Source organism: Toxotes jaculatrix, chromosome 11, assembly GCF_017976425.1.
Source record: "Toxotes jaculatrix isolate fToxJac2 chromosome 11, fToxJac2.pri, whole genome shotgun sequence".
NCBI lineage: Eukaryota > Metazoa > Chordata > Actinopteri > Toxotidae > Toxotes > Toxotes jaculatrix.
Genome location: NC_054404.1, coordinates 15,309,433 through 15,334,056, shown reverse-complemented (window position 1 = coordinate 15,334,056; position 24,624 = coordinate 15,309,433). Strand labels below are relative to the sequence as shown.

The 24,624-nt window shown below is 42.1% G+C and overlaps 1 protein-coding gene across 3 annotated transcripts in view; it reads right to left on the bottom strand.

The window, feature by feature from the left end:
- LOC121189347 (neurexin-1a) overlaps positions 1-24,624 on the bottom strand; it is a 233,719-nt gene that overhangs the window by 57,958 nt on the left and 151,137 nt on the right. The gene's annotated exons all lie outside the window — the stretch shown is intronic.

The following is a 24,624-nucleotide window of genomic DNA, read 5'->3' as shown; positions in this document are numbered from 1 at the left end:
TTACGCTGTGTCCTATTTCTTCCACTCCTCGCTTTGCTTACTCCTGATTTTGCCTCCTAATCAATTCCCCTCTCCCTTCTTCAATCTCATTTTCCATGTTTCTCATGCTTTCCTTGTCACTCTCCTTTACCTTGAAGGTATCAGGGACTTCAAATACAGAGAGAAAGACATGTGACACACACTTCTCATGTTGAAGCAGCCACCTACACAAACTTTGCAAGCTTTGGTTGCATCTTATGGGACAGGCAGGTCTGTGTAATGATACCAGAGTAATACCAGACTACACTAATAAGACTAACATGTTAACATGCATGCACACATACAGTTAACATGCATGCACACATACACATACACATACACACACACACAGAGCGAAAGAGAGCAGCAAGTTTACAATGAATAGATGCCATGGCATTGTCTTGGTATCACCTGTTTAGCATCCTCTTCCATAATTCATCTGCTCAAATAGATGACCTGTGCAACTTTGGAGCAAGAGTGTGGGAAAGGTTGTGTACTTCGATAAATATGCAAACAAACAAGGTCATAAATAAGCTGGGCCCAGCATTTTCTCCTGTCTCCAATTCCCACCTTTTCTCCTTTCATGGACACTTTTCTTTTTTTAAGCACTGCATGATGCATTGGCATGACAGGTGAAGTAGGTTTTTTTTGTTTTTCCCACCAAAAAGCAAGCGGGGGCAGACACTGATTCCTTAGTATGGCTAAAGACCCAGAAACACTGGATGCTACATTTCCCATAATGCACCTCATTAGATTTATTAGACAAAGACCTGTCTTGAAGGTTTCTACTACCCCCTCTAAGTGAAGTTAAGCCCAAACGGTACATGCCTTCGTGTCATCTGTAAACAACACCCCCCCCCCACCCCCCCCCAAAAAAAAAAATCCAATTATATGTTATGATAAAATTAATAATTAACAGTGCAGAGACTGAGACCTATAGTAGTGTTAGCTGGCAGGAGTATATACTGTAGAAATGAAAAGCTGCTGACACTTTTCCAAATGACTGCAAGCCTACTACCATTGAAAATCAGCATATAAAAAATGGATATGCCCTCTAACTACGAGCGTATTAGCTGTTTGAGGGAGACATTTCTTATGTGACAGAAGCAGTGTCCACATGGGCTCTTGATGCTTTTACATTCAGCAGCATTTTTGAAATGCAATTTTAAAAGAAGGAGTCTGTAGCTCTGTAGTTTTCTAGTCTTTAACTGATTGTTTATTAGGCGCAGATTGGGTGATTTTTTTTTTTTCCATTCGTGTGATATACACATTCATTTCACTGATAACAGAGCAATTCCAGCTGCCATCGCCACCACACCCAAACAGAAAATACAGCCCGGCTGCGGCAGTTCAGTTTTGATAATAGAAAATCAGACACCTGCCAAAGCTTCTCGACCACCATTAATCTCCTGCCCCAGTGCCTGACTCACAGGGAGTGACTGGTGATGGAGAGGAGGAGAAGTCGAAGATAGAGCAGAAAGGAGAGACTGTAGTGAATGAGAGAAGTGAATTAGAGAGTAAAAGAGGAAGGCAGATCAAAGCAAGGCTAGAGAGATGAAAAACTTGATTACAGAGAAGAGAGGAGGTGGAAAAGTATAGAGTAGGTGGACTTAGATAGAGCTAAAGAGAAAAGGAATTCAAGGTATTAAGGCAAACAGCAGGAGCAGGTCCAAAGGGAAATAGCTGGACTGAAGGAATAGGTTGGCTTCATCACTCCATCAGAGATAACATCGTATCCAGATGTCTGGTTGTCCACACGCAGATAGCAATCACAGTCATCCTCATACCTCCCCATCTCAACCCATTACTCTATCTCTCAACCACAGACGCCTGCTTCCTGGCTACACACGTTGTCTCAGTGATGATCCCTGGGACATCACACTGTCATGGGGGGTCTCACCTGTCATTGCACATGAGCGTTACCTCCCATATTACTAAGTGAGCTTTCTGCGTAGGCAGCTGCGGCTGAAACAGCCGCTGGCCAGAACGAAGGAAAAGGACTGCCATTGATTTGTTGCACTGAAGGACAGGCTGAGGTTGGAGGCCTGAGGTTGCGGGGCTGAGGCTGCGCCGGCTGTCAGGAGTTTAAAGGCTGCTGGAGTTCTGAGACAGCTCAGCGTCTACAGAGGCATTTATCATCATGCAAGGTAACTGGCTTCTCTGAAAGCAACTCAGGCGAAAAAGTGAACAGCTGCCATGGCTGTGCTCACAAATACCCCACCATTCTTTCTGCCTTTCACCGGCCTCAGATTCCTGCAACAGGAAACAAGTCAGACATATTGTCATTCAAATACATAACTACTCACAAAGAGCCATATTTGTCTGACTGGAAATAACATATTGGAAAGGGAGGGCTCCTAAACAGCATTCTGTATGCAGGAAGGGAACAAAAATAAGAACAGTTCAAATGCAAGTACAGGCACCTGCATGTTTTCTGTGTTTGGATCTTTCACAATCTCCAACCTTCTGGAAACCTGTTTCTGATAAGGAATATTTTGAAGCCTGCCAAATAAGCTCAGTAGCCTCACTTATGTTTTAATCAGCTTACGCCTTTTACGCTGCCCATGCTAACAGGTTAACTCACCCAGATATGCAAATTTGGTGATATGTCATCAACAGCTCTTTTTGACAGCTCAACCATGGACTGAAACACTGTTCTTTGCACCTATTCAATTTACACCTCATCAGTCAATTAGGTGGGTGGCATTGATGCTAGAAATAGACTGCGGGCCTTCGTAGTCTCCTTTCACCTTAACTTTTAGATGCACACATGCATTCTATTCTAAAAACAGGGACAACTTTTGTGCTGAATAGATGCAGAAGGTGTAGCGGTAATCAAGTGTTTTGATGAAAATCTACTGCATAAGGGAGACTAATAATTCCTGTCTTTCTTAAGTGGATGTGGAGGGTCTGCAATGTTGTGACTACCTATAATAGGGAAAGTAATGAATACTAAAATTTCTTCGCGTACAAAAAGTGGATATAGAGTGTCACACACACCAGCTTCAGTATGCACTTCTACTTGAACTGAATGATGTTTTAGCCCTTTAGATAGAAAAAAAAAAAGTCATTGTCATTCAGTGTGTCTGTGCTTCAGCGCCCTCTTCTACATCTCTAGATGAGTTTCATTATCACAAGAGCTGCATGTACAGTACTGTATCTTACACAATGAGCCTCTTGCACGGTGATTGCTCTTGGGTCTTTAGTACGAATGCATTAGCAATGTGTGTGTTCTTCTAATCAATCAGGTGTTGGTAACCAGAAGCCTATTCTATAACCACAGGGGAGCAGGGTGTATGTGTGGCATCCAATGACCTCCCTTGTAAGACAATAATTAGCATTCCCAATAGGTTATTTAACACCTTTAATGAAAAAATGTTTATTCTACACTCCCCTGCCCTTCCTTAGTGATATCCCATTAATTTCACCCTCCTAATTCTCTGTTATTTTACCTTGGCTTTACCCTTCTCTTTCTGCTGTCCAGCTCATGGTTTCCATATCTCTGTCGTATTGAAGCTCAAACAGAATGTGGGCCCATTTCCCTGTGCAGTGCAGAGTGTTGGGGAGGGCTGCAGATTAAAAAGCCTTCCCTTGGGTGCGCTCACCAGGCTGTTCAGCACTGCTCGCCAGGGAGATTCACTACATACATTCTCTTTTATGGCCCTTTCCTTATTCATCATAACACAGCTTCAATTTTATTAACTTCTCCAGCCAAGCATACATCTTTGCCTGTGCCATCAGTCTTTTTCTAGCTATTTCTATCAGTACAGCAGCCCTCTCCACCCAGTTCCCCATGATGCCCATAAGCACACATACACAAGCGCACACTGTTATTCTCTCACATGTATACAGATTTAAAACTGGGGATGGCTGAGTAACTGGACACATTTTTTTTTCGATCCAGGCAGGTCTTTATCTTCCTGTTGGGTAAGTGTTGTCCCCCAGCTGTGCCTTGCCTCGACACTGTCAAAGGCCCAGCTGGACTCCTGCACAAAATACGCTGAACATGGAAAACAGATAGAGGGACATTTCTAAACTTTATTATATGCAAACTGGAAAGAAGTGAAGAATACTGTGAATACTGAGCAAAGCTGTGAAACACTGAATTTGGAACAAGACTGAGCTCTGACACTACAAACATCAACACTGAACAACTAAGTAACAATACCATTATTCCTGTCTTTGTAAATATAAGTTAATTTCTTAACCATGCACACATTAGGACATTCATTTCTAATGTATTTCTAAAACTATACTGCATAATCTGAACCAGGAACTGCAAGGGTTTAGGTTTCAACTGTCCCTGAGACCATGCACGTTAAGAAGAACACATAAACCCATGCTACAAAAAGGCATCCATTAGATTTCATGCAATGTCACGAAAGACAGCAAAGTCTTTTTCATGGATGCGGTCACTTGCATGTAGAGAAATGATTGTGAAGTTTCCTATCTCTGGCATACACTAGAGTGGTAATGTGCTATTTCATAGCATTACATGGCATAAGACATCCGACTTCACACATTTACAAGATTTGAGATCCACTCTATTTTTAGTGCTGTTTTTTTTGCCCTTTCCCTAGGCTGTGTAAGTGTTACACCACAGACACTGCAAGAAAGGCTAATTTCACTGGTCACAGTCTTCCTCGACATAAGAAACAGGCATATGCCCTTGAACCCAACAGGGAGGTAGCGTGGCAAGACCACTAAAACTGCTGTGATGACTTTAGTAGAGCTTACTAACCGTGGCTGAACTGTGCGCTAAAAAAAAAGCAAAAGTAGATGCAATGGATCCAACCACAGTCTCATGAGGACGGTGATGGCACGGAGGCCATCTCAGCATGAAAAGCTTTGATGGAGGAGCTTTACTTATACTGTATCATGAAAAGACAGAGCACAAGGGAGACAAAGGGAGAAGACCCAGTGATGTGTTCTTCTGAAGATTTTTTTTTTTTTTTTTTTTAGAGAGAAGAAAATGGAAAGAGTTCATGCCGAAGGTATAAAGTTTTACTCACGAAGCAAGTGCTCTTGCTATGTTTGTACCGTTTTTAGCCATGACGTTGAATAATTCAGTATTGCAACCCTATAGCAAGACAACGGAAAACCCACTGTATGTGATGCAAAATGTGATATGGGGGGGGGGGGGGGGGGGGGGGGGGGGGGGGGCGTGTGTGTGTGTGTGTTTGAGTGTGAGTCAGATTTGTGTTTTGTGTGTTATTTGTGTAGTACTACGGATGGTATAGTGTGAATGTCACTGGTAAATACGGTCTACAAAAGCGTTTAGCTGAACATGGGGACCAAAGACACAGAATAGCAAATGCTGAATTCTAGCTAACTACAAGAAACTATGAATACAATGTGCTGTGTGAATACTGATATTATAATCAGAATCTGTCCGTTGTTGTGATATAAGAACATTGCACTGATAGGTGAAATAGCAGCCCCATCAGAATGGTGTTAGGAAGAAATTTGGTGTAGGACTCCATAGAAGAAGAGTGGTTAGATTTACCATACAAGTAATGTAAATAAATCTTTTTTAATTGACAGCATTTCTGAAATATTGAATACTGGAATGGGATATCTGATACTTTACTTTTAAGTGCAGATTTTTCCAGTGTTTCCAGAAGAGTTCCAATGGACCAGAACAGACTGCTATTACTTTTGGTGGCTGTAACTACAGTATGTGTTAGGCTCACGTTAACTGAGCTTATTAGCCGCCTTGCACAAAAGCATCTGCCAAATGCATATAGTGCAATGTGGTATATGTGTGATTTCTTGTGTAAGCCACAAGATCTCCTAAAATAACACGGCAGTGGTGCTGCCTTTTTTAAGTTCAGTTGTTCCATGATCTTAAATGTCTCATTTTGATTTTCAGTTGAAAATCAAAATGCAAATTTGTATAAAACAGTAAATGTTTATACTTTTTTTAGCACGTAGTTTGAGTTAAGTGGCTAATTAGCAAATGTTAGAATACTAACATGTAAGATGTTAAATATTGTACCTGCTAAACTCCACCATGTTTGTATTGTGACTGGGAGGATTTTTGCATACTGATGTTAACATTTAGCTCAGCGCACCACTTAACGCTGAGTGAAATGCACAGCTATCATGACCTACTGAGCCACCATAACAAAGTGTTTGTCCAAAATGAAATGTCCCAGTTATTGTGTCTCAGGTAAATGACATTAAGCAGCACCTGAAGAGATACAAAAACATGCCAAGGATGACACTCCGCGTCTCATTAAAGATTCATGAGTTGCCCATGGCTATCTTATCCCCAAAAAGAATTCTACACAAAGACACATTCATCATCAAGGCGCTGTCCAGATCATAATGAAAAAAGCTAAAACAGAGAAGAAACTGTCGTCTCCAGTTGTCCGATTCTCACCCTGTGCTGCGGCTCCTGTCGACTACTTGCTGCTTAAGAGAGAGCCAATTTATTCCCTCAGAAGGATGGACCACTTGTGACATTTGGCAATGGAGCATCAGACGTTTCTTCCAGCTGTTCCAGACACAGACACACACACACACAAAACACACACACACACATACACACAAACACACCAAGGAGGGGGTAGGAGTTCGCGTAGCCACCACTGAAGCCTTGATAGGCTAAGCAGGCTGACTTACAGCTGCTACATTTTAATGTGTAATGATCTGTGCAGGTCCTCATATAACCCCTCCCACCCACCTATGTTCTGGAGCCAGAGTGCGTTCACACATGAAAGGAGACACAAAGGCGCACACACAGAGCCAAAATTGTTGTGTTCCAATATCCTACTGTATCAATTCTACAAATAAATACTTCCATTATTGCCTTCCTCTGTGATATTGCGTTTGGTTGAATGGCCCCCACAATATTTACCGTGCAGCCAGGAATTGTTCCTCAACGCAAGTCAAAGCAATGGGCTGTTTTGCCAGAAGCTATTAGGGAATGATCTGTTTTCAGCATGAAAACATGGGGCTTCAAGGATGCTGATTCAAATCACAAAGTACATATGAGTGATTTCCAATTCACTGAATTGTACCGACAAAAGGACTCGTCTACTCAGTGAGAATGAGACACAATTACATTTCATTAATTTCGCACACTGGAAATTGTTGAGTATTACAGCAAAGGCACATTCAGTGTTCAGACAAAGCATCCAGAGTTGTTCTATTGTGTTTGAAAAACTGCAAGGATACAAATATAAAAATATATTTATATAACACGTACAAATTTAAAACAAGTCAGCCTCCTATCATAACTCACATTTCCTGATGGTGATTGCATTGATTTGACATTTAAAAACTGTATAACCCCCAGTGAATGGGAGAAGTGACATCATCGTCATCATGTAACAATTTCCTGAAGACCTATTGTAGACTGAAGAGTATCGGCTGCGTTGTATTGATTTTCAGTGGAAATGACAGCTAAGCATGAGCGGCAAGGAACAGCACTGAATGCATCTGCATCCCCAATTGTGCACATATAAATGTCCTACAGAGCACATCGTCAAGCACGCGGAAGAGTATGTATTGGTGTGTGTGTGTGTGCAGTGGAGTTGGTGCACTGCCCCGATGGAGGGGTCACGGGGCTAAAATGAGCATCGAATCTGGAAAGAGGGTTATATGAATAATAAAAAGGGATGGTCGTGCCAGGCCTCCTGCATGCAAGTCTAATAAAATGCTTCCATTAGCAGAGCCATCCAGGTGTAACGTGGCCATGAAGGCTGGATATCCAAGCAGAGGGGAAGCGCTGAAGCCTCGTTATGGCGAGAGCAAATCCAAACCCACTCTACCAAACGTTAATCCATGTGATGGCTCAATAGAGTCTTTATGTCTCTGTGTGTATGTGGGCTTATATTTGTGAGTGCCAATGAGATGGGGAGAAAGAGGCAAGTATGTGTGTGGAGCACTTGATTTGCACAGAGACATGCATCGCTGTCAGTGGGTGCTGAAGGCAGGCCCGCACGTGCATGTGCTCAGATTTCCATACTGAGCTATAGGACACTTTCTGATGTGATGTAATCACTTTATCGTGGTAATGGAAATTGGATTTAATTTTCTCTTTTCAGCAGCTGCATGTTGATTCACCCTCACTTTAGCTCGGAGGGAAAAATTGACGGTAAATGATTCCTTGCTGACTGCCCCTCATCCAGCCCATAAACACAGATCTTATTTGTAGAGGCGGTAAAATCGTATAATTAAAAACAATAATTCACTACAGGTCGTTATCGTTGCTGCTAATTAAGCTGAGTTGACAGAGCAAGGTGTGTGTGGTGGGGTGGCAGTTACAGGAGATATATTGCCTTGTAGTCATTACACTGACAATGTGGAGGGCATGTAGGAGTCACTTATCTTATTTGTGCTTCTTGCTGCATGCAGATTCAGTAAAAGATAAAAGACAGACCTTGACTCATGCTGAAAAATAGAGGAGAACTGACTTTTACAACTGGCCCCCAAAATGTTTCCTCAACAAAAACTCACGACACAAGAAACTCTATGGCCACAAAACTGGCTCTACCATTGAAACTAGCTGTAGGGAGAAAAAAAAAGCAGCTCCCTCTCACACTGCTAAACCTCCACCCTTCAACAAGAAGCTAGAAGAGCAGTTTGGCAAATCCACCCAGCAGATCAAAGTGCTGCCATGTTCTAATGGCTGCCACCCCTCCAACAGCCTCTCCTGTGGAAGAGCACCATCAGCAGAGAGCGTCTAAGAAAAGCCAAGACAGCCTGATTAATCTTCTAATAGTTCCAGAGAGAGATAAAGACAGATACTGTAGGCGCAGAGAAGGGAAGAGACAGGGAAGGCTGTAACTCAGTTACAGTATTGCACTGTATGTTCCAGTGGAGAAAGTGAAAAGTGAAAAGAAGACAAGCAATGGGGAAAGCTGATGAAAATGACTACGTTTTGTCTTTGTTGTGACTCTTACACATTTTAGCCTTTGAAATGATAAGGCTCTTCTGTAAGATGGCTGCCACACTGCAGCATCATCTCCTGCCCTCCTGTCTCTCTTTGACAAACTCCTCAGTCCGCTTGACAGGATGATAATAACTATCAAAAGGATTCCATAAATATGTGAAATAAAGATCAGCGTACAAGATGAAAGGGAAGTTACTGCCAGTTCTGTTTCGAAAAAGGGACATGTCTGTGATGGAGAATGTCATCTTTGACAAGGGGGAATTCAGAATGCAGACAAATTGAAAGAATGAGAGCGCATGCTACGATTGACAATTTCGCAATTCACTGGAAGATTGAGCCACCACCTGAGTGCAGTTTGTTCGAACACAATGGATATGATGAGTGTTAAATCCTTTGCGTTTACCTGAGTGAAGCAAAACATGATGTGTTTTACTATTCCACCAAAAAGAGAAAAAAAAAAAGACACCGACATGCCAACAAGCCACCTCCTGAACACCTTTTAATCCTTTAAGATTAAAACAGACGATTTGACAGTGCAAAAAATTTCTTTTAGGGGAAAACGTACAAACTCAGTTCACAATCAGCAGTGTAGGTGGGTTTGCGAGCTCTTCCTGTCCATCTTGCACACTTGAGGGAATATCACATAGGCAAAGGCCTCAGGCAATAAATATGCAAATGTATACACAACATAAGCACCTTCCCAACATCATAAAGCGAATGTGTGCAGAGACAAGGTATATGAACAGCAGACTATGAAAAATAACTGCTTCGGAAACATGCTTACACAGATCATTCCCCCTTTGGTAGCACTTACATTAATAAATATGATTATATTGGGCACATGGAAAATAGGCATTATGCTTGTTTATAAAGACTGCATTTCCATAATCATTTCTCTAGCTTATGTTGGACGTCCCCCATTATTAAACTGTGGAAATGTGACAGACAATACTTTGACTCAATATCGCAGCTCCTCCTCTGGCAACTTGTGGTTTGAGATAGCGACAAAAGGAGCGATGGGATGGGCTGAGATTAAAGACTAGAGCAGCTATCACGTATCCCGTTTTTTAAATGATGTTGTTGTTGGTGCCAGGCCTGACATTCGGCAGAATTTTTGTACAAACCACCCATGTTTTTCAAGAGCAAAAAGAGTCTGGAAATTGCGTAACCAGGTGTGGGAGCTCCTGAGCAATAAACACAATATAACAACAGCCACAATAGGCTACGTGTTGTGTTTACAAGTCAGTGTTGGTTGCAAGTTACCCCTTAAATATGGCAATTGCTGTGACCTATCCCTGTACCAACTTGCTTCATTCATTCCCTGTAGTCACAAGTAAGGTCTGCTTATTTGTCCTGGAGCACAACTCTATCTATTATTATAGTTTTATTTCTTTTCTGCTTTCTGCCTTTTAGGGTCCCAGAACAGATTTGCTTTAGCCTGCAGAGAATCAGCCACACTATATTTGGTGAACGCTCCAATGTCAGCACCCGATCTGTCAGCCAGCACTAAATGATTCCTCTTTTGCCATAATAACCACCCAATCAACACACGCACCGTTTGGAGCCCAGCGACGGGATCTGATGCAGCTGATGCAGTAACATCATTTCTCCATTTACAGCAAACTTTAGAATTCTGAGCACGGCTCGCTTTTTCAACCAATTATCACTCTACTCTCACAGTAAGTGGTACCACCTGGGTTAGAAAGACATTACGAACGGAGTGCATTATTTTCTATAAGCACGATATCAGCGTTTCACAGCATGCGTGCAGCATCACAGGTTGAGCGTGACTGAGAACTTGGAGGAACAATGATGAAAGTGCACACTAGACTTTTGATTCCTAAATCAAGCTTTGGTTTTGAGTTACTGCCTGCCCCACTCAAGGCAAGAGTATGGAGTACTGTATTGAAAGGTCCCTCTGCCTGACAAACTGGAAAACTGCTATGAGTGACTGTCGGCTTTTCAGTTTGTCTATGACAGCGTCTGTCTTCATTCACTGCTCTTAAATTGGCTTCGGAACCGAATGGAAATGGTTCTTTTATTATACACCTTCCATAACTCCCCCTCTCATCAAAGCCGGGCCATCTTTTATCTGGAAGATGACGTTTCCATTAGGGTCTGCCAACCTCTTACTGCTGCTGTGTGAGTTGTGGTGCTGGGGGAGAGCATTGTTAACCAACACAACAACAACAACAGGATCTCACTGGCTGGGGCGTGCACAAGCCTCGGCCATGGCGAGGCAGTTCATCAGATGACTGCTCACCCAGAACACACACAGGAGCAGGCACATAGACACACGTGGTGTCTCTCTCTACCTCTCCCGCCCTCTTTTACTCTCTTTCTCTCTCTCATTCTTACACACACAAACAAAAAAATTCACAGATCTGACAAAGTCAGACAACAGAGACGCAGAAAGAAGACAGAAGTTGGCCAAAGGGAGTGTGCCTGTCAGCTCTTCCTCACCAGTTTCAGTGTTTCATCAAAGGTATGAGAGGCCCATAAGGTTCAGCTGCCAATCTGGCACCACTTTCAGTCCCCAAACACAGAACTGGGTTTCTTTCAAGCACTCAAGCCCGATGGCTCCCTCCCATCTATGTTACTGTCTTCATTAGCTTCATCTCTAGACGCAGCTCACGTTAGCACTCAGCCCTCGGTTTTAGACAACAGGATAGTTTCAAAGCACCGGGATGCACACAGAGCAGGGGCACTTTTTGCTCTCTACCACATTTTAAGGCTGCGTGTTGGCCAGGCCCGGTGACATTGTTGGTGCTAATGAGGACATGGCTGTGCCCGGTGTGTGTGGGTCGGCAGAGACATACGCTCTAGTCCCACTCTGGGAGTTTTAATTAGATCTACATTATCAGACTGCCTGTCCGCACGGGCCCTTTCAGCTACTATTTGGATGCATCATAAATCATCAGTCTAAGTGACCGCTAAAGATCGGTCTTCTAGTTGTATATGAAGCATTTCATCCACACAGGCCTAATATTTACCCTTCACGTTGGTAAAACTGAAATTTCATTTCCTCCTCTGGTTAATCTTCTTACATTGCTACTGACTTTCTGTTGTTTTCATTTCTCCTTTTCCATTTGTTCCTCTCCTGCCTCTCTCTTGATTTCTTGAGGTGGCTGGGGTAAAACAGCCTTTCCTCCATCATGATCTCATCAGGCCCAACTCCTTGACCTTTGCGCTTTGCTGTAAATGTCAGCTTTCTTTATGAGGCCTGTGATGAGTTTATTGAACAGTTCACACTCACTGACACACACAAGGGCACACACACACACACACACATAGACACACGTGTTCACATCACATGTGCATGCGCACACCTGCCATGAGATCTGTCCTTCACAGCCAACTATAACTGATTTCTAGGTGTCTACTGAAAATTCATGGTCCTCAGTGCTGGTGGGCAGCTTGAGAGCGGCTGCCCACCATCCTCAACAGAACCACCACAAATAAATCAAGATTTCATGGGGAATGTAATGGCTTCCAGCAGAGCCTTATAGAGCTGCCAGGCTTTACTGAAGGTCTGTCCTGTAATTGTAGTCGCTGTCTATCTAAAACTTAAACAAGTAGCCATTATCGGAATGGAAAATGTGTTGTAATAAACCACACTGGGCAATAAAAGTGTAGTAAAATCTGTCCATATTGTTTGCGTCTTCTATACTACCGTGTGAATTAAAATGGGCCAACAATGTGTCATAAAAATTGGGCCAATGCAACTCTCACCGTATGCTGGAGCACTGATCTGATCTCAGGCCGTTTCTGACTCAGCGTTCTGCTGGAGATGTGGTTTATAACAGGAGGAGTGATCAGGCCAGGGTGGCAAGCACTACTGCCACGATGATAAATGTTGTGCATTAGAACTGTCTGGATCTCTATGTCCAGGTTGGCCTGCAACTCTGCCTAGTGGAGCACAGAGCTGGGGGAGAGCGGAGGAAGCAGGTGCGACATGGTCTTCCTAAGCACTTCTTTTTTAATCTTCTTGTCACTCTTGCTATTGACTGCAACACAGCGCATTTGAATAAAGGCCAATGAAAAAGCCACGTCTATGGACTGTGCCTCGTCCCCCACGGCGGGTGTCTGCACAGACTTAGATCTTGCATGCATGCTTGAGCCATCTCCTAAAAAAAAAAAAAAAAGGAGATGAAGCAGAACAACAGTCACACACACTGAATAACTTCTAACACTGAGGAGGATGCACACACACACATGCATACTGGTGAGTGTCTCAGGGCCACAGAGGCAGCAGCAAATGGTCACAGTGGTTCAGAAGACCAGGCTGTACCTGACAACCTGTCAGTAGTTTTTCCCAATATGCAGAAAACACAAAAGCAATATATACAAGTAGGACAGACATGAACTCATGTGAGTGTGTATGTGTGCTTATATACTTTTCCAGACTTAATCTTACCACCTTCCTCATTTCCTGTTATCCTCCTCATCCCCTGTGCCAACATCAGGCTTTTCCTTTAATAAAATGTTTGGGCCCTTACACGGTCTTTATCTTTTCAGTTTTATCCTTTCTCTTTCCTCCAACTTATCTTCTGTCTTTCCCTCCTTCATTGTCTTTGGGCTTTTATCAGTCATCTTGCAGAGAAAGGTAATAAAAGGCCAACACATTGAAGGAGCCTTGCTCTGCTTTGTCATTTTGTTCTCTTGCACCCTCCTTTTTGTCTTTTATTTTTGTTTGTGGCAGCAGACCTTATCAGGGAGATGGGCATGAGATAAGGCCCATGTGGTTCTTTGTGGTGAAATAATACGACAGGCCGATAAGGCCTCGTGGGTGACTAGTTCACTGCTGCGTCTCTGCACCCGCCACCACCTTTTCCTCTTTCCAGGGTGTGCTAGGAAGTCCCCAGTGGGGCTGAGATATATCAAACCTTTCTGTCAGGTTTTGATAAAATTTCTACTCACCACCTTTGACACACGCAATTATATGTTCACTTGTGCAGTTGCGTAGCTCAAATATTTGAAAAGAATACTTTGATGTTTGCATGTCTTTGTGTTTTCCCACTACCAGATGTGCAACTGTGATGTCTACTGCTGGTCTATTAGCTCCCGCTGCCATTCACACCTGTAACATCCACATTTTTTGTTTTTATTGTTTTTGCCTTGTGAGCGTGTGTGTGTGTGTGTGTGTGTGTGTGTCATCTTGGCAAACTGTGGCCCTGGAGACACCTAGTGTGGCGGGAACTACCACAGAGATGGTTTTGAGTATTTTGGCAGGTGTTGATATGTGTGTCTGTCTACCTGTCTGTCTGTCTGTCACCGTGATAGTGTCACAACTGTGCAAGATGAAGTCATAAAACTTTACAGGTGTGAGTACTAAGTACTCATGTAATCATTCAGTGATACTGAGTACTCATGGGTCAGAAAGTCAACATGGTATACAGGCATCACAGCTGGTGTGATGCCTGTATACCATTTTATCAAATAAACTGTAAGCTGTGGTCGTTGCTGATACGTAAAATGTTATAACCTGAAGGAACTTGTTAACAGGCCCACACCAAACTTATAAAACTAAACAAACATCCCCACAGATAAAATGGAGGAGTACAAACAATACAAAAGGGCTATAAGTTAGTTCCTGATAGACACAAAACTTTTCCTTGCCATCTGTTTTACTACTGATGGAGTCACAAGTTCCTGGCTCATGCCATTACTTTTGCCTCTAATCTACAGCTCCTATTAAGATTTCATGAAGTGGTAATGATTATACAATTACTTCCAGCTTGGAAATACCATAATAATGGCTGCGACGACCAAGGTTTGTGAGTTTATGGAGTGGATGTTTATGGATTAAAAAACAAACACACACAGACTGGCTGACTGGCTGGCCATCGATTTGTGTTGCTATTGACTAAAGGAGGGTGGTGGGCGACACTGCCGCTCAATAACAGTTACATTTTCATATAAATAACAGCGGCTTTCTGGCCTGTAATTGCCTCAGAAATGCCTACATAGATGAAAGAGTGGGCATACGGGGCACTGTATTGATTACAAGGGTGGCTTTTTTGAGGCTTTGAACAGTGAGAGAGAGCACTTGGATGGCATGACCAGTCCATTCAATTTTCTTATCTTAAACTGTTCTCATAGTAAACTAGTTCTAATTTTATTTGAGGAGGTTTGACTGCACTTCATTGCAAACATGTCTCTTAATTCTCCCTAGAGGTAAGTTCATACACAGAGGAGGAAGCAATAAGCAACACCTGCATAAACTATAGTAACCCTCAGCTGTACAGTATGTACTGTAGATGTTTTTGCTTTATACCCGATCAGACATTATAATGCTTCAGAGCTGAAAGGAGATTAAAACTTTGACATCGAGTGTTAAGCTCAGGCTGGATCCAGCAGAGACATACAATTCCCACAACAATTTTCTACATCTTTTATAGCAGCTCCTTGTCAGACGCAAGGCTATTTCACAAAATGCACTGGTGAATTAAAGAGTTAAGGAGAAGCAGATACTTCAAGCATAACTGATTTATTAGGCCAAGTGAAGGGAGGAGACGAAGAGAAGAAAATGAATTAGGCCTCACATGCACTTTTAATTACTGTTGTCAAGGTGTTTGCTTTGCCCTTCTGGGAAAAGCAAACCAAACCATCACTCACTCCAGATCCTCAGAAGACCCACAGAATAAGCTATAAAGTTTAACACCTCTTCGACGGTGCAACATTTACTGCAACATAAACAAAACTCAACCATCTCCCTGCAACATCTCTCTTCTCCTCTGAGATGAGGCACACTGCATGGTTGATAAACTGAGCGGAATGAGGCCACAGATCCAGGGGTGCTCTTCTCACCTCATGCGCTTACCTGAGGGATAGAAGAGGACAAAGGCACAACATGTGCCTGTCTGTTTGATCTCCCTGTATGAGGCGCACTGCACATCCAGGCTGCTGACATGCCACGGACTGTTTGCTCTTGCGTGGACAGCGCTGCTGGCCTTCACTGCACAGCTCTTATTATAGCAGGGGAGTCGGGGAAATATTTTAATGCACATGTGCACTCAAACACACAAAGCCTTTGCCTTTGATGGGGCTGTGGAATAAGCTATCTATGACCAGAGGCTCTGTATAACAGTGCTTGGCTGCAATGTAACTCTCTTATAGCTGAGAGACAAGACACTGGCCAGACAGTCTTGCCTGAGAGCAATAACGATGAAGAAAATACACAGGAGTCTCGCAGCGTTTAACTTGAATGTCAAGTGCTGCTCAGTGTATAATTGGAGTTAAAGGCTCTGTGTTGCTCAATCGGACCTGAGTAATATTGACTGGTAGCTATGGAGGATATAGGGAGGGTCACTAAATCCATTATTCATAAACTGGGGACAAAACGAGGATGAGTGTTTCTGCTGACAGTGTGGTTGCTCTCCCAGAAGCTTGAGACATTTTAAAAGCGGATACAGTTCCCCACCTCACCAACCCCAGTCAAGATTGGTTTCAGTTGTGCTGATTTCCATGCGTTCATACGATATGTCTTGCCTCTCAATCTGTAGCTTCCTGCTGCTCATTTACTCTTAATGTTTTATGAGTCTGTGTGGTTTATTGGTGAAAGCAAGCTGTAACAATAGAGCATCATTTTCATGTTCCTGGCAGATCCGGTAAGATATTCTCTTAAATAAAATAAAACAAGATCAAATAAAGAAGACAATAAATCATGGACTAAAGTTAACCGAGCTAGACCGCCAACAGCATACACCAGTTCACCCACTATGGCATGCTACAAAATGTTTCCACAGCAGTACATAATTAAACACAGAATGCTTGTATGTGCATTATATTTTAAACAGACTTGGATGGAAAGCACAAGGGGCTGGAGATGAGAGCAGTGCAGCAGTGAAAAAGGTAATTAAGTTGACCAGAACAAGGCGAGCTGTCTTTAATATTTCATGCAACCCCACACCAAGCACTGTGGAAGCCATCAACAACAGGGCACCAACAACAATTATGGAATAATTAGCTGAGAAGCACCCTGGAAGATTTTTCTTTGCCAGGGATATATGTGAGTAATTGCACAAGTAATTTCAGACTTGGCCTGGTGCAAACTGACTTTGCTCTTTGTTCGACTCTGGTAAACAACAGCAGGCTGACTTGGCATACAGTGTATGTGCAGTAGTGTGTGTGAAAGCACAGACAAACACGTGTATGTTTCTTTTCAAAATCTATGTAGAGGCTTTCAGGAAATACTCTCTTCTGTGTTTCAGTCAAACAGCAACTTTTCATGTAAAGAAATTAAAATTGTACTTCAGCTATTGTGCATATTTGTCCACTTTTCAAAAGAGGATAAAAATAATTATTTGACAAATTTATTTAAACACGTTCTAAACTTAGACCCTCTTAGACCTATTTCCCATGGCACCTCTTGGCTGAGATTTTTTTTCTGCTTCCTGGAGGCACACTGTCTAGTTCCATCATAAGCTACATCATAGCATAGATTTAAGCCTGTTTCTTCATAAAATTCATCATTTGGAAGAATAAGTTATGCTATTAAGTTTGTACTCCACTTTAATTTTGTATTTCACTCTTTCAAAATGAAAGCTAGCAAGCTCGGACAAAAATACTGATGCAAATTACAGATGTGGCTAATGCTAACAATGCTAGCCTGCAAACTGGTTTACTGATTGTTGACCATTTTTACTGTCCACCCACAATTATGTGACCAATCAAATTAAAAGTTCATTGTCAGTCAAAACCAAAAATTTACAACCCCTGGAGAACACACACACACACACACACACACACACACACACACACACACACACACACACACACACACACACACACACACACACACAGCTAAGATGTGATAACTGTAAATTGGACCAAATAAGCACACAAAACAGTTACTAAGGATATACAGTATATACCCATTTCTTAGCAAAAGGGATTTTTAATTTTAGCCCAACTTTAACTGCCTTAAGCATATTCATCCTGTGTTCCCTGACACTGCATCTATTTGTTTGAACTTGACATGGACAAAATAAATACATATGAGAAATATTGAGAAGAGATGACAAGGTGTACAGAGTGATTCTGGAGAAACTGCGCTCCATATGTGTTAGCTGGGAGACGCTGTACTGTGAGACTATTTTTATCCCTCCCTGAGGCCTGGGGCAGCTGTGTCAAAAGTCAACAACTATAGTGAATCCATGCTGCGCCGCTCCAGTCTAAAACACACACAAACACACTCTGTCTTCTGCATAGATTACAATATATGCAAAGACATACTGAGATTTGACTTTTAATATTTACAATACATAAGATTAAAGAACTCTGAAAATGAGAACAGCGGAAAGAGGTAAAATAGGCCGAACGGTTTACTGGAACGTGTCCAACTAGAACATAGGGGGAAGGATGGGCCAATACAAACTAAATTCATCCTTCGAACTGTAATAACAAATAGAATGTCAATGCTTTTAACCTTGTAACCCAGCAAAAAGCGAACATGCCTCACAGTGTAACATTGACGATGAAATCAAATTTACCCCATGTTAGCCATGGCAATATTGCTCTGTATGAGGCAAGCCCATAACGTATTGATGTACAGCTTTGAGAATGACAAGCTGTACTCACTGTGATTTGTTACACTAATAAAAGTGAAGACACATTATTGTCCTGCCCTCACAAATACACACACACCCACCGTTCTCTCTCTTGCACTTATTTCTCTCACTCTCTCTCTCACACACACTCACACACATACACAGACCATCATTCCTCTTCATGGACCACTTGGCTTTGTAGTGGCAAAGAGCTTGAACAAATTGAGAAATGATTGGAATTGAAAGATGAGTAATGGTGATTCTAGCACTGGCCCTTCTCAATATGGAGATGATGAGATTTGATTCTTTGAGGTCAGGTACATCATCCGAGCCGAGTGGCTGCCCCGTCTATGACTAAAAGAGGTAGGAGGCCATTCGCTATCACATACAGGGTTTTGCCACAATCGGTCACAGCTGACATAAAATCGATGCTGTATTTACCTGTGCCATTACCATACAATTACCACTATTCAGTGCCACTTAAACAATTTCAGGTAAAATTCTGTATCTTAACCATGTGAAGAACATGGGAATGTGTTAAAGGAGTATTGCCCTGCCTCGTTGCTGTCTCCTCCCCATTCATGTTTATGTGATTGAATCAACGCTGAGGGACTAAACGAGGTCAATGAAACTCCCCCATCCATTCCTTTCAGTGCTGTGTCCTCATCTTGGTCTGCTATTAACTCACCATTATAGTGCCATTAGCCTAGCTTTGCCACATACTGCATTGCAAGCTGCCAAACACACTGACTAGCAAATGGCAGTTCTGGTTTCACTGACACTCAGTGAAACGAGGAGAAAGCAGGGAAAGAGGAAGATGGCATCTGGCTGTGAATTTAAATGTGGCGGAGCTGGCTAGAGCAGGGAGGTTTGTTAATATGCATCTATGACACAAATCCAGCTATGATTACTAGTATTCCTTCTCTGATTAATTGATCCCACAAATCAGGAGTATCGAGAGACAGGGGGGAAATCTAATTTTCATTACAGTTCTTCATAACTGAGACACGGAAGAAAAGCAGAAAAACAAAGTGTTCAATTAGAAGAAAAATAAATAATACACTAGGGCACCTTACTATCCACGACATTCTACTGATGATCGTCAAATTACACGCTCCGCTGCTTTTAGACCCTTTTTGCCGAAAGTGGAGAAGGTTCAGTAGCTCCGGCTGTCTTAAGATATCATCCCAGTGAGCCGGGTGGAAACTCCAAAAGTAAGAGTGACTTGTGTCAGCACAAACCATGGAAAGTCAAATCACCTGTGAGATGGATGTGTTTACTTCTACCCTCTGTTCATTAGAGCATGACAGTTCAATGATGAATCATCTCATGGGGAGCAAATCCGTGTTGGGACACTATTTCTTTAATACCAAAATACTTTGGCTCAGCTTTTTTTTGTCAAGACTAACATATTTCATGTAAAGTTGCAATGAGAACATGGTGTACGTGTGAAAAAGCTGTACATTTGTAACTTTCAAAATCTGTAACAATTTTCATAGTTGGAATCCTTCAGTTTTGATCGCTCAACCATTAAAAACCAGGATCTCTGCTTGGTTTGCCTTCTCTTTTCTCCCACTAGTCTCCAACAATTTCTTTTACACACATGATTGAGTTTTGAGCAAACTGAACAGAGATGTGATATTGCAATTTCAAATTGAAAAAAAACAAAAAATGCTGTCTTTAGTTTTGAACTTGCTTAAAATGCATATCATCACTGTGTGGCACTAAAAACACCGTCCCAGTTCTATACTGGGATGGTTACTATAGCAACAGCTGATAATGTAATGTGTAGAAAAAGAAGGTTGCCAAACTCCGAGGTGACAACTGTTCAAACACAACAATAACACCCAAGATAAAAAAAAATATTTGAAAATGTTCAGCTGGAGATGGAACCAAATACTTAATCTGCACCCACACACAGGTTAATATTTATATGTATTTTTGCTGCATTACTTTTCCATTTACAGTAGATATGAACAAACTGTATTGTGATAATAATCTGGTATCTGTCTCTCCAGAGGCTAATGACTGATTGATGTGCCTTGACTGAGCAAGCAACACAGGAAAGCTGTATACCAGTGAATCCTGGGGGTATTACATGCAGGTCTGTTCTATGTCTGCATGCAGTGCATGCATGGGAGGTAATTACTGGGTCTGAGACCTTAACAGGAGCTGTGGCTGAGAATAAGATACTTTCCCAGGGCAGGTGTTTTAATAGGAGTATTGGGGATAGCGTGACACAAGATCTCTCCTGAGACCTGCAGCACCTCTCCCAGGTAACAATCTCACCTGTAGCATCAAATCAGCCAGTACAATATTCACTTAATGAAGCACGCAACTGTGCATAATCAGAGCTCCAACAGTAAGGTGAACTGCAAAAACACATAAAAGATGACATTTTCTTACTCCAAAGTGGAGATACTCAGACAGTGGGCTTGGTAGTCTCTCTTCTCAGGCCATTTTACATGATTAATAGGGTAGAGAGCAGGAGTTGAAACTGCAATTAAAGGTGTCTTCCATCAGAAGAAGAGCCCCCTTTCTGGTAGTCAGCTAAAGGAGGACCAAGGGGAGCAATGCTCCACCAGAGAAGTCATTATTTCTCCACCATCCTCTCTGCTCTATAGAATACATTAACTTCACAGTGTCGCTGTGTCTAAGCCAGAGTGCCTTCATTGCTTGTTTTTTTAAAGGGATGCATGCAATTAGAAGAAGGGAAAGAAGAAAGTGCTTGGAATAGTCCTCAGCCCCCATACGGAGATTGAGTGGAAGCACAAAACAAGCTCAGTGGGCCCCTCGGGGCCCTGCCTGAGACTGAGGAGAGCCTCTGATAGTCACTGTCACCGCTGCTCATTGACAACAAAAAAGGAAAGAAAACAACTGCAAAGCCTCCATTTCAGAGTAAATGGCTTCCTAAAAATGTACAGATGGATTTCCAATAACAGACATCCACCATTGTTTGTGCAGAAAAAATAAATAATACTTCCTTTGTGGGGAATAAAATACCTTAAGAGCATCAAAGTAAAATCTCTCTACTTTAATATTCTGTGCAGAGACTTTACAGACATTACACAGTAAAACGTATTAGCATGTTTTACAGAGAAGGTACTGCACACCCACATCTTATATGGAACTTGGTTCCAGTTCTTCTTCTGTATGGATTACCCTGCTGCATAGACCAACTAAGGATCATTACATCCATAATTCCCTGTTTTGCATAATGTCATTGTGAATATTTCCCTGGATTTGACTTTCAGCTACAGTGCAATTAATTATATATACGTACATACTTTGCCAGGGCACACTATCATGTACAGACAAGTCTTATATCCTTGTGGATTACTTGTTCAAGTAGCCTCATGAATATGCCTCACCTTAGAAAAAGTGAAAAGGATTGTGGAGAATGGTAATTGGAGAAATGGCAGAAACGTTATTATGAATCTAGTCCTGCTTCCGTGCGCGCTACAGTAATGAGCCTGAGGAAAATGATTGTTGTACATTTGATGGTTCGCTGACTTGATAGTCATTGTCTTTATCTGCGATAGAAAGGAGAGGCGGGGGAAGGATCACAATTCCTTTGAGGTGCATTTAAATCATAGTCTCCACGTATTACTCAGAAAATTCTCTCTTGAGAGCGTGAGCTGAGATGGCGTCCTTCAAGCCCCGCTGGGTTTCCTGTCATCATGAAATGGGAGCAGGAGATTAGGGGGGGTAAGGGATGTAGAGGATGAAGAAGGAGGGGGGTAAATACTGAAATCTGGTCTAATCCCATCTCATACAGCTGAAGATACACTCCTCGTAAGACATTTGTGCTCAGAGCTGAGGTAACTGAAAAGAATGAGGAGAACACCATTGGGAATCAGCCGTATAATACATTGTTTGCAAAGTATGCATCTCTCAATGAAGCAACAACTCCAGAAATTGGCTTTTACATATTCAATAATGGAAATCAACCGTCTGTCACACTTATTTAATATATTTACTTTCGGAAATAAGACAATTTGGCCAACGTGAGTGAAACTAACTAGTTCCCAATACAATGTTTTTGCTAATCAGGCCTCAGAGTGATTACATCGTAATATTATCCTATACTACGGCATGATCCACTAAGGGTACAGTTCAACCAAATAAGGTTTTCGCAGGTGACTAGCTGAGTGCTGCTATTCTTGCATAAAAAACGCATCAAAGTGGCAATTTTGCACAGCTCATTGTGTTTAATGGAGTGCTGTAAAACACGTCCTTTCCAGTGTAATTAATGAGGAGAAGACAGAAGCGTGAAACACATATCTAGAGGGTCTGTATGATAAGTATTCCAATTTCATAATATTTTGATTTCATTTTCTGCTCTTCCGTTTGGCTGCAGCAGCTTAGAAAATATTCCTTATGACAACTGAGTGTAACAATCAATTATACTTTGTTGAAAGTCTTCTAAAACACTCTTTAAACATAATGTCAGTTTTGTTATATTTATATTATTTAATTTTTATTTGATGGAACATTTTAATTTGTTGCTTCATTTGCAACTGTTGCAACTTCATGATGCACAGTACCAAAATCTTGTAGTACACAGTCTCATTGCTCATCTTTAGTAACTAGAAAACAAAAATCAAGACCATGACCCGTCTCTTCATACCCCCGATCTCCTCTGTCTCTTTAAAAAGCCTTTTCTCTCACGCTTCTCTCATTTTCTGATGAAATGCAGCATTTCACAAAGCCCCCAGATTAATGTGCAGAAATAAATAAATAACTGGGAGCATTCAGAGTGACTGCTGATGCGAGAGGAGAGGGGATTCTCACAACCCACTGCCCCTGCTGTAAGAACATGCCTTATCAACATTTTCTCCCTGTAAAATGTCAATGGAATGCTACACATTTCATCAACAAGGCTATGCATGCATCTGCTATAAGCTACATGATCACTTAGCCTTGTTATTCCATGCGAGACTCCCCTCTCTCACCTCACCTGTCTGTGCAGCTCAGGTCTCTCGCCTCTAACATTCATCACTAGTACAACCTAAAGCCTGTCATACAGGCTGTCTCCTTAAGAGAGGTTGCCAAGAAGATCTGACCTGTGTCTTTCCCTTTGCGAACATCTCTTTGTGCATTGGCTCTAGCACTCTATAGAGAAATGTTGTACAGTATGGGACACATGCGTATACACCTGCAGTGCACCAGGTGCAAAAATCTCAGTGTTTCTCGGAATTCACCTGTACCTCTTGTCTCTTGTGGGCTTGAATGACAACTAACTACATGATATTTAAATGAATTGCAAAAGGTTGTGAATTGTTCAGAAATAAGTTAGCAAGTTTGCGTGATGTACAAGCAAGTGAGCAAATTTGTATGTATATTAATTCAGTACTGCTGGGATGAGCTACCTAGCAAAGCCCTGTTGTGCCATTTTATTTAAAAAGGCTGTCTATGCAAATCGGTGGAGAAGACATTTTTCATCACTCTCATGAAAATAGGGTCTAAAGGAAATCTCGCCCGTTTCATCCCTGTTCAGGTGTTTCATGCAGGTGGAAAGGAGCCCAGAAAACCATGGAACACAGAGGGATTGAAGCTGAGCATTTGTACATCTGAGTGAGCACATCTGTACACATCTTTTACACCCGCATTCCAATTTATGTTCTTTTGAACATCTTGTTTGTGTCCCCTTGTGCCATTTGCTGATGAATGCTGTGCATGAAAGTGGTTGTATCATTTTAAATTGGCCAGTTGCTCCTAGATTAAAACTAGGGGCTAAAAATCACTTAGCCATGAGGCCTGGGAAAAAAAAAGTGGTAAAAAAGCAGATCCACGCAGAGCAAGTACAGAAGTGTCTCATAAGAACAACAACATGATTGCTCTGTGTCCTCAGGACAGGCCTGCTTATGTCACTGTGTGCTTACTGTATGTGTGAATCCAGGTGTGTGGGCAGCTGTCCATGTATATGTGTGTGCAATGTTCTTGTATGCTCCTGGCCGGCATCAGTGTTGTTGTCAGTAAATGGGTGGTAGCGAGGGGAAGGTCATGTGATAGCCAGCAGAATTATGTCCAGGTCAGAGATGCACTATATGGAACCAACCCTTATTACCACACCATTTCCCTCAGTTCCTGCTGTACACACACAGCAGCTGTCCCATGTAGACAACAGGAGGTGAACAAGCACGGACTGCC